We start from the raw sequence: 15,742 nt of genomic DNA, 5'->3' as shown, positions 1-15,742 counted from the left end.
CCTCCATTTGTAGTGAAAGTGGTATGTAAAATATTTTTTAGGAAATTTCTATTGTTTAAATATTCCCCTTGGACCCATAAACAATATTCCAGGCGTCTTGCTTCGTCGCCTTCTTGAAGTGTGTATAAAAATTTTGGCTTGAAAGGTGTAATATTCTTCGCCTTGAGACATCTCCGAATATTTTCTCGTGGAATATTCAAATCTGAAGTGGCATTCCTTATACTGGCATTATTATTATTATTATTATTTCCGAAATAATCTAAAATGATTTGATCATTCCTGTCATTCCTGTTTCGTCTTTGTACAGAATTACTTTTTAACATCATTTCTGATACTGCACCAGTTTCATTGAATATTTCATTTATTTTATTTACCGTACCGCAGCTAATACGAGGACGATCTGGATGTCTCTCATTGAATACTCTACAAACCTCTCTAGCACTTCTAACGTCATCTCCCGAAAGGCGTACAATTTCAATTTTCTCTCTTACGCTCAATCTTGCAGCCATGAAACAAAATAATTCGAAGAACTGTAAGGTGAATATTGTTGACAATAGTACACTTGAATCTTTCACAAGTGTCAAACTGTAATATCATTTCCATGGCAACTAAGATTTAAATTGAAATATTAGGTCTTAGTTTTAATTAATTTGCGTGAAAACTTAAATGTAATTCCGTTATTTTCATTAAAAATATTAATGCTATTAATTTTTTTTCCATCTGGCGGCACTTTATTGTTGAAATCATAAAAAAATATTCTCATGGCTATATCTGTTGTTATAGTGTGATTTTTGTGACTGTTAGCTGTGTGAGTTTTCGAATATTTGAGTTGTCATGACTTTGTTAATAATGAATATTTTTTCATGAAACTTTGATCACATCTGTTTAGAGGCACTCTGAATCCAGTGGCGTAGTGATTTTTTCAATAAAAAAATCGTTAATAAAAAATCCCGATTTTCGAATAAAAAAAAATATCGCAGTATGCCCTGAAACTTTAATAAACATTTCAAATTTTGTCCCAAGTTAGACCTTTTAGTATTTGACATTTCAAAAAAAAATTATTGAAATCGGTTTACAACTTCAAATTTTAGGGGGGTGTTTCCATTAAAAATGGGTTACACTGTATATATTTTAATTTTTAATACTTGAAAATAACGCAACCCTAGAAAAAGTACAGTGTACATTACGTGACAACAAACAAACTTCTGCGCTCGTGAGAAATATGTCGGTTTTATCACTCGTTGTACAATATACTAATGAACCATTGCAAATGTTATGAACAATTTTTGATGCACTGTTTGGGACCTTGGGTGTTGTAATGAATATTACTGGAGTTTTTTCCCAACACCAAACCGTCTTTTCAACACATCGACACGTGTTTCGATCACCAAGTGATCATGTTCGAGAGAAAAATCAAACTTATACTGATCTTTCTCTTGAAGATAATCACTTGGTGATCGAAACACGTGTCAAGGTGTTGAAATAACGGTTTGGTGTTGGGAAAAAACTCCAGGAACATTCGTTATGAACAATTATTGAAATTAAACAAAATATTAAACACATAGATATTGAGTGCTCGGGATTCGATGATACCGACGAAGGACGTTCATGTCTGCTGCTGATTGGCGATGGTTTCACCGATAATAGTAGTCGACTGGCGAGAGGCATGGAGAGTATGGTGGGTGAGGCAGAATTTCAACTCTCAATTCGTTCAATTTTTGGACGGTGATTTGTGAAATGTGCCGACGAGCGTTGCCGTGCAATTTTCATTACATTTCGTCCATTTCCACACAACAGGAATCTGCTGTGTTGGTTTGTCACTGTTGCAGAAAGTTAAAATGAATCACATGGGTCGCTGACCACTATACCATGGTATTTTTTGGAGGGTTTCCGCCTTTGGGAAGTGTCTGGGTGGCGCATTGGTGTTTATTCATTATCTGAACGTCTCCTTTTGTCAGAGATGATCACATGTGATGATCCGATCCAAAAAAGGATCGTATTGGTTGCACAAAAGCAAAGACAAACCGATCTCGAAACGTGACAATTCCTGTCGATCGTTCAAACCTCGGGCACCCACTTCTCGAGCTTTCTGAGTTTTCCAATACGTTTTCAACCATCAAAAACCGCATAAGCTGACGAAAAAAACTTTTGAAACAACCTAATACATTATTTAGATAAAAAAATTAATTACTTCCATCAAAGATTTTGGGATACAAATAATCTAGTACTCCGAATTTGTTTTGTATAAATTATGCTATTTGTTTCTAACATTTTTTGAACAACTGGAATATAAGAATATGTTGAAACCAAAATGACCTTTGGCTTAAGTTCAATTTCTCAAGAAGAGTTTTAGTTAAATTAAACTTCTTAATCCGCGATTATCTACAACAATAGAGAAATGTTTATACTAAATATGTTTATGGAATAAAAAATTTGCAGATTGTGATTATATATTTGTTTGAATACGTTCATATTACATGGAAACAAATGGTTTCCCAAACTTTTATTTGAATTGACCTATTACTGTGGGAAACATTTTGAAACCGAATTTTGACCCAGTAAGCTCGACCTACTGAGGTAAAATTTCGCATACACGTTCGATTCTCATGAGAAGAATGCGAAGAATAAAAGTGACGACATTCTGAATTCCATCAGGCGGAAAGATAAGTCAATGCTTACAGTTTGGTGCAAAAGAGGCAAGTGTCTCATTTCGAAACATCGGATATTGGCCACTGAGGATGACAGTATTCCATGTAAATGAAATTTCACCTCTTTCATATACTATATTGTGTAGCAATCCTGTAAATGATGTCTGATTCAATTCCATAAAGATCATTTAGGGTACAAACTTAGTAGGTGGAATTGTTTTTTGTATAATTCAACGTTACATTATCTTTACTGTATTTTCTGGTAATATAACTTTTTACTATTTGAAAAATGAACAAAGCTCAACCAAACAAGTGATACATGATAAAGGGCAAACTAAGAAGTTCATTCTGAAAACTTACTGCGTATTATAAACCACCGAATAGTCCAGTTAGTCAATAACTTGTCGTATTTATTAATTTTGACTAAAAATTAAAAAAAGAATTGAAAAAAAAATAAATTTAGCCTTCTACAGAGATTGACGTTTCGGAAAACGATCTTTTCCACTTCTGGGAACCTGAAAAAGAGAAAGAATCTACCTATAGAAGTAATTATGGAATTACTAGGATGCTGTGTACGAAACTGTTATTTCCAACTGAAGGAGGAATTCTTTACACAAGATGAGGGACTGTCAATGGGATCGCCACTTTCACCAGTCATAGCCAACAAATATATGGAGTGGTTTGAAACTCTGGCCATTGAAGAAGCCCACAAGAAACCTCGAGTCTGGTTGAGATATGACGACGACACCTTCATAATATGGAACCATTAGAATACTGAACTAGACACCTTCTTGAAACACATCAACAGCGTTAAACCTTCCATCACTTTCACAATGGAGAAGGAAATCCACAACGAACTGCCACGTTTTGGTGAAGAGGACCGATTCTAAGTGGGAAACATCTGTATACCGAAAAACCACTTACACGGGACAGTATCTGAACCACGAATGCAACCACCATGAATCATCAAGACTCTATTATACCGTGTTTTCGAGTTCTGTAAAACGAAGGAAGGTATCGATAAGGAACTAGACATCATCAGAAATGATCTTCAACAGAATGGCTACTCCAAAGCGATGGTAGAAAAGATTTTGGCTATAAGACAGCAGGAGCCTAGCAAGGAAGAGAAGCCGTCACAACCAGTGCTTGCACTTTCCTACATCAGAGGATTATCGGAGAGTATAAGCAGAATTGGTTCCAAGTACAACATCAGAACCTGTTTCAGATCCAGTAACACTATCCGTAGCAGCCTCACGAAAACCGGGCCACCAAACGCGGATTGCGATTCCAAGAATTGCATTTACCGGTTACCCTGTGAGTGTGGAAAATCCTATATTGGTGAAACTAAGAGGTCATTGAATGTGGGCATTATCGAGCACAAAAAACACACACAGCAAGGGTGAACCAGTAAGTCCGGGATAGCAGACCATGTTTGGACCCATCAACACAACATCGAGTGGTCCCAAACTGAGATCTCACACAGAGAGGAACATTGGTTAAGGAGAAAATTCAAGGAAGTCGCATACATGTTGTCCAACAACGTATTCCGCCGAGCCAGCGTAGAAATACGCAACATGTGGAAACCCATCATCAAGCGAAAAATGGCCAACTCCCGCCAAACGGTCATCTCCCACTGAATCAGTGAATAGGAAAATAATGGAAAGCGGGGATAAGTAGAAGTACACGAACGACCCATAAATAGTCATCTCTAGGAGGAATCAGTCCAGTCATCACACGAAGACGATTGTGGATACTAACAATCGAAACGTCGTGAACTAACTTGGCTTGAAATCTCTTCCTTTTTTTTATTTTTATCCTTATTTTCATTTTGTATCTCTTTATTTTTATTCTTGTTTTTGTTCAATTGTTTTATTTTATTACTTGTATTTTATTTCACTATTATTTCATTTCAGGTTTTTTGCTTAATATAATTGTTATCTACAGCTATTTATTTTTAATTCTCTTTTAGTTTTCAGGGATTTCAAATCATTTTATATATTAGACAATGGAAGTCCAAACTAGTGAAATTCATCATGAAACAATGTCAATCACCTTCAAACCTACATCATTCGTGCTTTGTATTAGGAAAATCAACCGTTGACAAGTGGTTTGCTGAGTTTAAACGGGGTAAAATAGGCACCAAGGACGGTGCACGCAGTGAACGCCCCAAACAGGGCCGTAGCGAAAAGAAAAACCAGGGGGGAAGGAATCCAAATTTTCCCAAATCCACTAACAAAATTTCCCAACTTTCGAAAAAATGAAAGCCGAGGGATTAGTAACTCTCATAGTACATTAATTTTCTTACTTAGCTATCCAAAGATTGGCTGAATGCTCATGCCCGTTACGGTATGCAGAAACAAAAATAAAGTTTCGTAATTATAAAAATAATAATGGGAATTATTCCACTTTGGACCAAGGTCCTTGGTCTTCCACCATATCCACCATATTCAATACAAATGAAAGGAAACAACATCAAACAACTCAGAATTTCAAAGTATGGGATCTCTAAGTTATGTATGTCGGGAAATCCCAACCTTCTTCTGGTTATTTCCTTTTTCTTATTACCTCTCTTATTTTCTCTCATTTAATTTTTTTTAATTTTCATTCATTTTTTTTTACCATTATTTTAACATTTTCTTCACGGCCCAAAGTTTCCCAACTTTTTCCCAAGTCGAAAAAGCAGGGGGGGGAGGCTCCCCCCATCCCCCCATGGCAACAGCCCTGGCCCCAACGTGACCGACGAAAACATCAAAAAAGTCCACAAGTCCACAAAATAATTTTGAATGACCTCAAAGTGGAGTCGATCGATATAGCCGAGGCTCTAAAGATATTAAAGGAACGTGTTGGACATATCGTGCATGAGTATTTGGGAATGCGAAAGCTCTGTTCGAAGTGGGTGCCGCGCCAGCTCACAATTGACAAAGAAAAGCAACGAATTGATGATTCTGAGCAGTGTTTGGAGCTGTTTCACTATAAAAAATCCAAATTTATGCGTCGGTATGTGACAATTCATAAAACATAGCTTCGTTTCATAGCAGAAACAAAACGATCGTCATCTGAGTGGACTGTACTTGGTGAACCGACTTCTTTTTAAGGCAAAACACAAGCACTACAGGAAAATTTTTGAGGCGTTCGCAAAGCGATGCCTGTGCGAAAGTAGCGATTCACGTTGGACTTGAATCGCTGGAGATTAAATCAATTTGGGAAACGTTCTCAGGAAGTCTATTCCACATAAACGCAGTCCTTCAGATGAAAGAGTTTTTAAACAGTGAAGTTCGCGGTGTACTGAATTGAGAACCTCAAAACGTATTTCTGATATGTACCGCTCTTGGTGGGATCAAATGTGCTAAGTCACTTGAAAACTTCCCGTGAAAGTATCTATAGAGGAGGGACAAATCTCCAACCTTTTTTCGATGTTTCAGGCTATCAAGGTTGCACGTGATGTTCGCATCTCCAATCAGGCGGATGGCTCTTTTCTGGATGGAATTCAGCAACATCTGGGTATGTTTGTTTGGGGGCAGAGCTCCATACATGAGAAGAATACTTCAAAGAAGGTCTTATCTGAGCTTTATAAAGCATCAAAAGTTACCGAGGTGTGTATAGTTTGCTGGTTCGGAACAGTGTTCCAAGCTTTTGAGAAGCAGCCTCTGAAATTCCATCGACATGAATTTGCTACGACATATTGGTGTCCATTTTAACCCCCAACAAACTTAACAAAACAGAAAGCGGAATTGTCTAACCTGACATGATATCCTGTCTCGAGACATTTATTTTCTTGGAGAAAACCGATTCCTGTGGCATTGAATTGAACCTGGTTACTTACACCCCAATTCGTAATCACTTCTAGATCCTTCAAAGCGTGCAAAGACGCAATAGTTGGCTGGCAAGATTATGGTATCAGTATTTTGAGATATGCATGGTATAATATTCATCGACCATCTCAAAAAATAAAAATAACCATCAACATCGACTATTACATAGCGTTATTGAAGCGTTTTAAAGACAAAATCGAAGAAAAATGACCCCATTTTAGAAAAAACAAAGTGATGTTCAATCAAGACAATTCACCGTATTAGAAGTCAATGAAACAATGGCAAAATTGCAGGAATTAGACTTCGAATTTTTCCGCATCCACCGTATCCCCCAGATCTGGATCCGAGCGACTTTTCCTGTTCTCAAACCCCAAGAAAATGCTCTCTGGAAAGAAATTTATAGCCAATAAAGAGGTAATCTTCGAAACTGGGCCTATATTGAGGCTACAGACAAACCGTACTATAAAAATGGTATCGAAAAACTGTATGACCGCTTCAATTGTTATAGCGCCCTCAGAGGCAACTATATTGAATATACCCTTTCAATATGATAATATCGAATCTTACAAAAATTGTTTGTGACCAACTGTTATAGTTATTCACTTGAACATAGGCAATCATTGCATTAGGAAACTTTCCTGATCAAAAACATTCGATGAAATGAATTGATTAGAATAAAATATACGTATACGTGACGCCACTCAAAATGATAATGAAAACCCAAGTGACTTTCTCTCTAATCGTAAAAATCAATAATCGATTGTATTTTTTCAGAGAGAGGTTGGAAATTTCAAGTGCCGTTGAGATAGCTTCCAGTAAGTATGCCAAAAAATGATGAACACCTGAAAGATAATAACAGCTTGTGAAAGCATTGGACACTCCTTCATCTTTTTTGACAAACATGAACCGAACTTATAACAGACTTTCCACAGAGAAAAGCAATGCATACTCTCTCAATAATAATGTGAAATCTGTGAAAAAATTATTGGTAATTTTGGTTGTAAGGGTCTACCGAAATTCTATTTACTTATATCAGTTCACCTCATTCAATTTTATATGGCTGCCTCCACTTTATGTTGGTGCTGATTCTTTTAAATTGAATATTCTCTTAGAATTGATGACAAATATGTATTTCAAATATGTCCATTACCTCATGAACAACTCACAAAACACTGACCTTCACAATAGAAATGTAAACTTGAACGGTTCTTTACTTTTATTTTCTACGCATTCAGTCGGAATACTTTCACTAGGTTGCACTTGTCGACACGAGAAGTAATTTGATTACTTGATTGTGTTCCTCATTGGAGCGAATAGAATTTTAAAATAACGGAACTGTTTTGTATTCAAAAAAAAGTGGAGAAATGTTAATTTCGTTGCTATTAAATTGTTTCGTCACAGATTTTCGATTTTTGAGTTTCATAAAATCAGTGTTGATCACTTCTATAATTTTTATTCGTTATGGGATTACATTTGCTGTAGTACATAATAAAAAATGGTTGAATGAGGAGATTGAGAGATATGAGCTAATATAACAATGTTTTCTTGGTTTGAGGTCTATTGAAAGTACTTTTCCCACACCAGAATAAAGTACTGTCTCTAGACTCGCATTTTGTTAACCATGTTAGCATAGAAAATAAAATTTCATGAGGGAAAACTGAAAATAGTACCTTAGAGACTTGACTAATCAAATTCCAATAAAAAAACCCGTAGTTTGTGAAACGAATCGCTAGAGTAACACGATTCATTAGTTCGAAATTACTGCTAATTGGCAAACAGAGAGTCAATTCAAAATTTTCTTCGAGAAACGTATTCTCCTTCATTAATTATCCGATTGAGAATACTGATATATTTATATTGTGATGCACCTGATATATTTAAATGATATTTCATCTAAACGGTTCTACCACAACTTCAATCTTCCTCTTGAAGATGATCACTTGTTAATCGAAACAGGTGTCGAGGTTTTAAAATAATGATTTAGTGTTGGAAAAAAACTCCAGTGATACTCAAAATGACTGTTTTCATAAAGAATATACGATATGGTTTTTGGAACTGAATTCGAAAAAAAAGGTGATTTGAGTGTTGAAATTTAATATTGGTGCAGTTAAAATGCTTATCACATGTTTAAAATGTGTCGTCCTTGGACAAGTACTAATAATAATAACGAGTGTGATAGCAATGCAGACTTTTTCCGGTGTAGTGATTTCAATAGCGATGGTGAACAATGCGAAAAAGAGATACCAATGAATAAGAATCTAAATCTCAAGTTTGGTCTCCAGGGAAAGAAACTATTACAGGCAACATCAGATTTGACCTAAATTCCTTTCTCAACTGTACGTAAAATAGTCAAAAACAAACCTTATGAACGCAAGACCCGATATGATACAGGATTACCAAAACCTTTAGATGTTCATCTAATGAAATCATTGAAAAAAAAACACTTTACTATTGTTACAAAAGCAATGAGATTCCTACAACTGAAATCATAAGGAAGAAATTGAATACTTCCGGCCATAACGTGAGCTGCAATGACAAAACTCTTCAGAATTGGATAAAGAAACTAGGATTTAGATTTAAAATAATAAACAAACGTCAAGCAGTTATGGAAAGCAGAAGAATGGTGGAATTGCGTAACAAATACTTGGAACAAATAACTAAATATAGAATAGACAAGAACAATGGCAAATTTTCTATTTGGACGAATCTTGGTATGACACTCACGATACAGTTAAGAAAGGGTGGACTCATGGTTCGAGAATGTGTACGCCTAACATGCCTGCAAACATTGGATCGCGACTAATCATTGTGAATTGTGCAGGAAGTAAAGGATGGGTTCCGAATTCTTTGAAATTATGTGGAAAAATATTGAGGACTGCAATGTTGACAATCATAAGAACATGGAAGCTAATATTTTCGAAGAATGGTTTGAAAACACATTGATACCAAATTTGGATGCGAATAGTGTAATAGTTCTTGACAAAGCTTTCCATCATTCGCGACAGCTCATCAAAGTACTGGATAAAAATTCGAGGAAAGATGATAAACAAAGTTTTTTAATGCATAACAATTTGTATTTTGAAGAATCCTATACCAAAAACCAACTACTTAAAATTTTACAGACAAAAACATTTGAAAAAGTGTATGCCCTTGAGAGTATTGCTGAAAAGTATGGACACACCATATTGGGACTTCCCGCCTATTTTTATGTGTTCCATTCCATCGAGTTGATTTGGGGAAAATTGAAACATAGCATCAGGCGTAAAAATAATTTTCCAAAATTTTATAAGAAGTGTTTTGAAGCGATCGATTATTGTATACATATAAACAGAAACACGTGTCCGCGGTTTGTCCCCCTTTTTGGAGTGTTATGTCCACTATTTGTTACATTTTTTATTTGTATCATACACACTCGATAAAATCTCTCTCTGTATTTATATCCTGGACCCGGATGTCACGCAGGTAGCTATAGCTGCCTACGTGGTCATGTTAGATGTAGCCTGGGAATTCTAGGTCTTCTAACTGGAACCACAAATGTGCGGTTGGCTCCTGTTGTTGACTCCGTGCGTATGTGCTGTATCCTGCTTTCGGCAAACAAGTGTTGCCCATCTTAACACTTGACTGCACCGCGCTGATGAGGCCAATAGCCAGAAACACGTGTCCGCGGTTTGCCCCCCTTTTTGGAGTGTTATGTCCACTATTTGTTACATTTTTGATATATATATATATATATATATATATATATATATATATATATATATATATATATATATATATATATATATAAGTACTTTTCGAACATTCCCATATTGATCTTATTATCTATTAATGTTTTGATTTTCATGAAATTATTTTCCACATGATTATCATGTTCAATAATGCACATGATTATCATGTTCAATAATACACATGATAATCATGTGCATTATCAGAACATGTAAATTCATTAGACCACCAAATGGACTATACTAATGCTAGTATTTTAGGAATCGAACAAAATTCCTACAAACGTTCTTTTCTAGAAATGATACACATAAATGAAAAATTAAAATCCATGAATAAAAGAACTGACTTGAAAGGGCTCAGTCAAATTTATACTTTATACCCCGTACTACGACTCATCTTCGAATCGAAGAATTTCAATATCATTCTGCTCCTTCGACGTGCGTGCAATATCGACCTCCTCTAAAAACAAACAACTAAAATCATGAAATCGAAACACCGTACCACAACACACAACCTCTATTGTGCTTTCGTTTTAACCGATCGGGAAGGCAGTTGAATCGCCGATCCATTCGAAGACGACCTGTGATTCTATATCGCTTGTAAGCGATTGAGACCTGCAGAAGTGCACTCACCTGACGAAGCTATCGAGAAATTTCTCTCGCGTTCAGTCTGACGAACAATCGGCGGAAAGCAAAGAGTCAGTCGCGTAAGAGTTAACGAGCCTTTATTCGTTTCTCGTATAATTACTATTCAAGAATAAGTGAAGTGATGATGAAAATTTCGTGAAATGATGTTTGTGGAGGATTTTAACTTTCTGAATGAGGTACAGTATTGAAAAATTAAAGTTATTTGAAATTTACATATATATTTAATCAATCAGGGCCTTTGTCCTGCATTTCCTGCTTGTACAGTGATTTTTCTGAAGTAGCCTTCGTTTCTTGACAAAAATGTCTGTCAAAAATCAAAAATTGTTTTTAATATAATCATCACCAAACTGGAATTTATTGATGTAATAAAGATGATGAGGGTCATGTCGGGTGTGACTGAGAATAGATGTATTCCACGGGCTTTCCACTCCAACATCTTAATACAGAAAAATATGAGAAATCTAAAAAAGGCAGAAAGTAATCAATTTTACAAAAAATAACTTTATACATAGATGTGTAAATCATGCAAAGAAGTAACAAAAATTGGAAAAAAAAGCCTTCCTGAAACAACTACTTTCATGTAAACATTGAATTACATGAAAGAAAAATTATTTCGAAACATGAAAATTATAGAAATGAGACACATTTTTTTATACATAAAAATGTTGAGCGAGTCGACAGAGATCATTTGCTGCAGCTGCTGTTGCTATCACCCTTTCATGACATTTTATTCATTCAGGATGTTAATGACAAGGTTAAATATGTTACTGATTTGAAGCTACTCATATTTGATATTGTTGCACCAGGAAAAAAAGTAAAAGTAAGGAAGGTTCAACAACCATGGATGGCTCTCTGATAATGTGAAACTAAGGGATAAAGAAAGCTCTTAGAAAATTCAAAAAAACTAAAAACGTTACTGATTGGAACTATTATAAATTACTAAGGAACCAAACAAATATCATGATAAGAAATGAGAAAAAAGCATATCTTAATCAGGTTGTAAGTGGTAACCATAATAGTAAATTATTATGGAATAAACTTAAAGATCTTAATATATATTCTCGTAAAAAATTACTTGCCAAAAAGATGATCGTATTGAAATCAATAAATGTTTTTTGAGTAATTCTGACCAACATTTTGTACCTAGTACTGAGTTATTGAATTATTATAACAGTAATTCAAAAATTAATATGTCAACTGACAAAATTCCCTTTGAGCCGGTAACAGAAAATATTGTTTACAAATGTATTTTAGAAATAAAAACAAGAGCCATAGGTTCAGATGAAATTGATATAGACATGCTACTTCTTTGCTGTCCTATAATAGGCATAAAAAATTTATGTTTGCAAAATAATATATTTCCTGAAATGTGGAAGATTTCTAAAATACTGGCTCTTCCTAAAATATCTAATCCAAATACTCTTAACGATCTGCGTCCCATAAGCCTGCTACCTACTTTTTCAAAAGTATTGGAAAAAATAATGAGTTTCCAAATCAAATGCTATTTAAATTCCTTTAATATTTTACCAATCAACCAGACAGGATTTCGTAAAGAACACAGCTCTACAACTGATCTCTTGAAGCTGCTGACAAAGGTAACACGACTACTTAAATACTTATAAACTTCTCCAAGGCTTTTGATACCATTAGTTATCCAATTTTATTTGCAATTTTGAACTTCATCGTGTTTTCTGAATCTGCTATGAATTTAATTAAAATTTATTTTGAAGATCGTTCACAGTTTGTAGAAACTTCTAAAAGAAAATCAAGCAGAATTTTTTTTAAATTCAGAGTGCCTCAGGGATCTATACTTGTACCCTTATTATTTTGCGTATACACTTGTGATCTAGTTTCTGTTTTAAGAAATTGTAATTCACATATGTATGCGGATGACACACAAGTATATCTATCATTTAACCCTAATGACGTTGCTAATCGAAAATTGAATGAAGATCTAGCTCGTCTTATATCAGCATCTGAAGCTCATAACCTCAAAATCAATTCAAACAAAAATAATCTGCTTGTTTTTGTACTAATCGTAGCTTGGTGGAAATATATATATTTGGACGAAATGGACGTGAATTTAAAGTTTACAAAACATGTCACAAAATGTATTCAAAGACGTTACATGAGTTTGAAAATGCTTCATCCTCATCGTCATTTATTATCAATAAGTATAAAAATAAAATTAACAAATGCGCTTGTGTTGAGTCATTTTGCATATTGCGATGTTGTATATGGGTTATGCCTGGATAGAAAAGACATTTTTAGTATCGAAAGACTTCAAAATCATGTCTTATATATATATATATATATATATATATATATATATATATATATATATATATATATATACATCGGAAAAGTCTAGGGATATTTTTATAACATACTAAATATCATAAAAATAAATGCATGAGGTCGTTTAATTTCGATTAAATTGGTACACTCGACCACCCTGTAGATTTCTATGGGTTGAACAAAGCCTGCAAAAACGGTAACTAATCTTTTATCAAGTTTTATACAAACTGTAGGTTTTCGGCTAAAATGAATAATCTAAAAGTGTCGAGTTTGTACATTCTATGCAGTTCTTGCTCAGCAATTGAACTGGAAATATTGTACTTTAACATGGAACGCCATCACTTACCATTGGCTGAGATGAATAGAGCTGTAGGGCTTCTTCAAGGTGGCATGCGACAAAATGATGTAGCTCTTCGTTTGGGGGTCTCCCAAAGTGTTATGAGTCGATTGTGGCGGCGTTTCCGTGAAACTGGCAGTCCAGTCGAACAACATCCATGGCGAGGATGCGCTACAACTGCAGTTCAAGACCGATTTTTGGTCTTAACCGCAAGAAGACAACCGACAATCACAGCACCTGAGTTGTTTAACGTGTTGCAGCAGACGCACCAGGTAACCATTGGTCGTGATACTGTCAGAAATCGACTGCATGAAGCAGATCTCCACAACAGAAGGCCACTTAGATGTCCACCTTTGTCGAGAGGCAATCGCGGTAGAAGATTAGAGTGGTGTCAAGAACATCAAAACTGGGATGCAAATGATTGGGCCACTGTTTTGTTTACAGACGAATCCAGATTTGGATTTCATCCAGATTCTCGTCGAGTAAGACTGTGGAGACGACCTGGAAATAATGAACGTTTGGGACACTTCCAGGAAGTCCACACATACAGAGGTGGTACAGTAATGCTATGGGGCGGAATCATGATCGGCGGCAGAACCGATCTCGTTTTTCCAAATCGCTCCCTCATAGCTCGACAGTACCTCGACACCATTCTCCTACCTATCGTCCGTTCGTTTGCTGGTGCTGTTGGTGAAAACTTCCACCTAATGCACTATAATGCTCGTCCACATGTCGCGCGTCTAGTGACTGACTGGCTCACCAACGAAGGAGTTGATGTATTGCCATGGCCAGCACAATCACCGGACCTGAATCCCATCGAGCATGTGTGGGACATGCTTCAACGAAGAATTACTCCACATAAGGGGAACATTCACACAACGTTTCAATTGAGAGAGCTTTTAATCGCTGAATGGGCAAATGTACCTCAACAAGACATTGACAATCTCATTTTGTCGATGCACGATAGATGTAGGGCCGTAATAAACTACCGTGGAAGCCATACTTTGTACTGATTCCAATTTTTTTTGTATTATGATTTTTTTTCGGGGTGCCAAAGAAGAGCCATATTTTTTTGTTTTACTTTTGCTTTTGCTTATATGCGCACTCAGTATTTTTGACCATTTAATAAATTTTGTTGTAAGTTACATTCGTTTAATAATCACCCGTCAACTTTTTTTTTCCCTAAAGCGATCTAAAAAAAAATATTGCCATTTTTAAAAATATCCCTAGACTTTTCCGATGTGTGTATATAAAATAAATAGATAAGTACTCTTTGATCATTCCCATATTGATATATATATATATATATATATATATATATATATATATATATATATATATATATATATATATATATATATATATATATATATTGTCAACTTATTTATTCATATTTGTATAACAAAATAAGATGTACTGTGCGGAAAGGCTGGAGCATAACTTAGCGGAAAATCTTCAAGACATCTTAGGGGAAAGCTGTTATACACAACCACTCATCTCATCCTTAACCGACATAAAGATATTACATAAATTGTAAACAACTTTTGTAAAATACTATGTCAACCGCTAATAACCTTGATGGTTGATGCGGATATTTTATAAGTAAAAAAAAAAAATAAGATTTTGTAATGATGTACATACTTTAAATTTGATGTTTGAAGGGTTACTTTCTCCTCCGCCCCATCGAACCACTCTATATCGACGATCCTCCAGTTATATATAGTTTGTATAATAATATGCCACAAAAATATAAAGTTAGTAAAGTTTCCTTATTTAAGTGCTGTTACAAAAAATATCTCATCGCTGCTCAATTAGAAAGTCATTGATTTCATAGATTTTATAGTTCTGAAAAATTTTCACTAATAACATTCAAGATGTTTTCTCGCTCTCTTCCCTCTCTCTCCTTCCTTTTTTTCTCTCCTTTTTACTTTGTCTTTTCTCTAGTTCAGTTTTCTTTTCTTCAAGGCTAGAACTAAGATCAACAGTACCCTTCCGGTACATATTGTTTCTAGCCACATTTGTAGTTTTTTTTCATTATTTTAATAGATTGAATAATTATTGTATTTATATGTAATAACGAACTACAAATAAATATTATTATTATCAAATATTTTTATATGAACCCTGAATCATATAGAAAACACTTGTCTCTACTCAGTTTGAATTCCAAACATACGTTATGGAATTGAAAGCAGATATCATTCACAGGATTTCTACATTCAAGAGAAGAAATCAAATCAGGAGAAAACGTCAGATTCGCAATGATCTTAGAAC

General features: G+C 35.0%; 1 protein-coding gene and 1 long non-coding RNA gene across 2 annotated transcripts in view; one reads left to right on the top strand and one right to left on the bottom strand.

The window, feature by feature from the left end:
* Nucleotides 1–15,742, bottom strand: part of LOC141481868 (uncharacterized) — a 146,485-nt gene that overhangs the window by 32,838 nt on the left and 97,905 nt on the right. The window lies entirely within an intron of this gene.
* LOC111510909 (glucose dehydrogenase [FAD, quinone]) overlaps nucleotides 10,751–15,742 on the top strand; it is a 46,667-nt gene continuing 41,675 nt past the window's right edge. Inside the window, exon 1 of the mRNA XM_074174204.1 lies at nucleotides 10,751–11,009. The gene's annotated coding sequence lies outside the window, so the exon portion shown is untranslated. The remainder of the gene's footprint in view (nucleotides 11,010–15,742) is intronic.

Source organism: Leptinotarsa decemlineata, unplaced genomic scaffold, assembly GCF_025532065.1.
Source record: "Leptinotarsa decemlineata unplaced genomic scaffold, Ldec_3_MD MMD2_tig00000505_RagTag_RagTag, whole genome shotgun sequence".
Taxonomy (NCBI): Eukaryota; Metazoa; Arthropoda; class Insecta; order Coleoptera; family Chrysomelidae; genus Leptinotarsa; species Leptinotarsa decemlineata.
The sequence above is the reverse complement of the archived record's forward strand: the minus strand, read 5'-3'. Positions and strand labels throughout refer to the sequence as shown.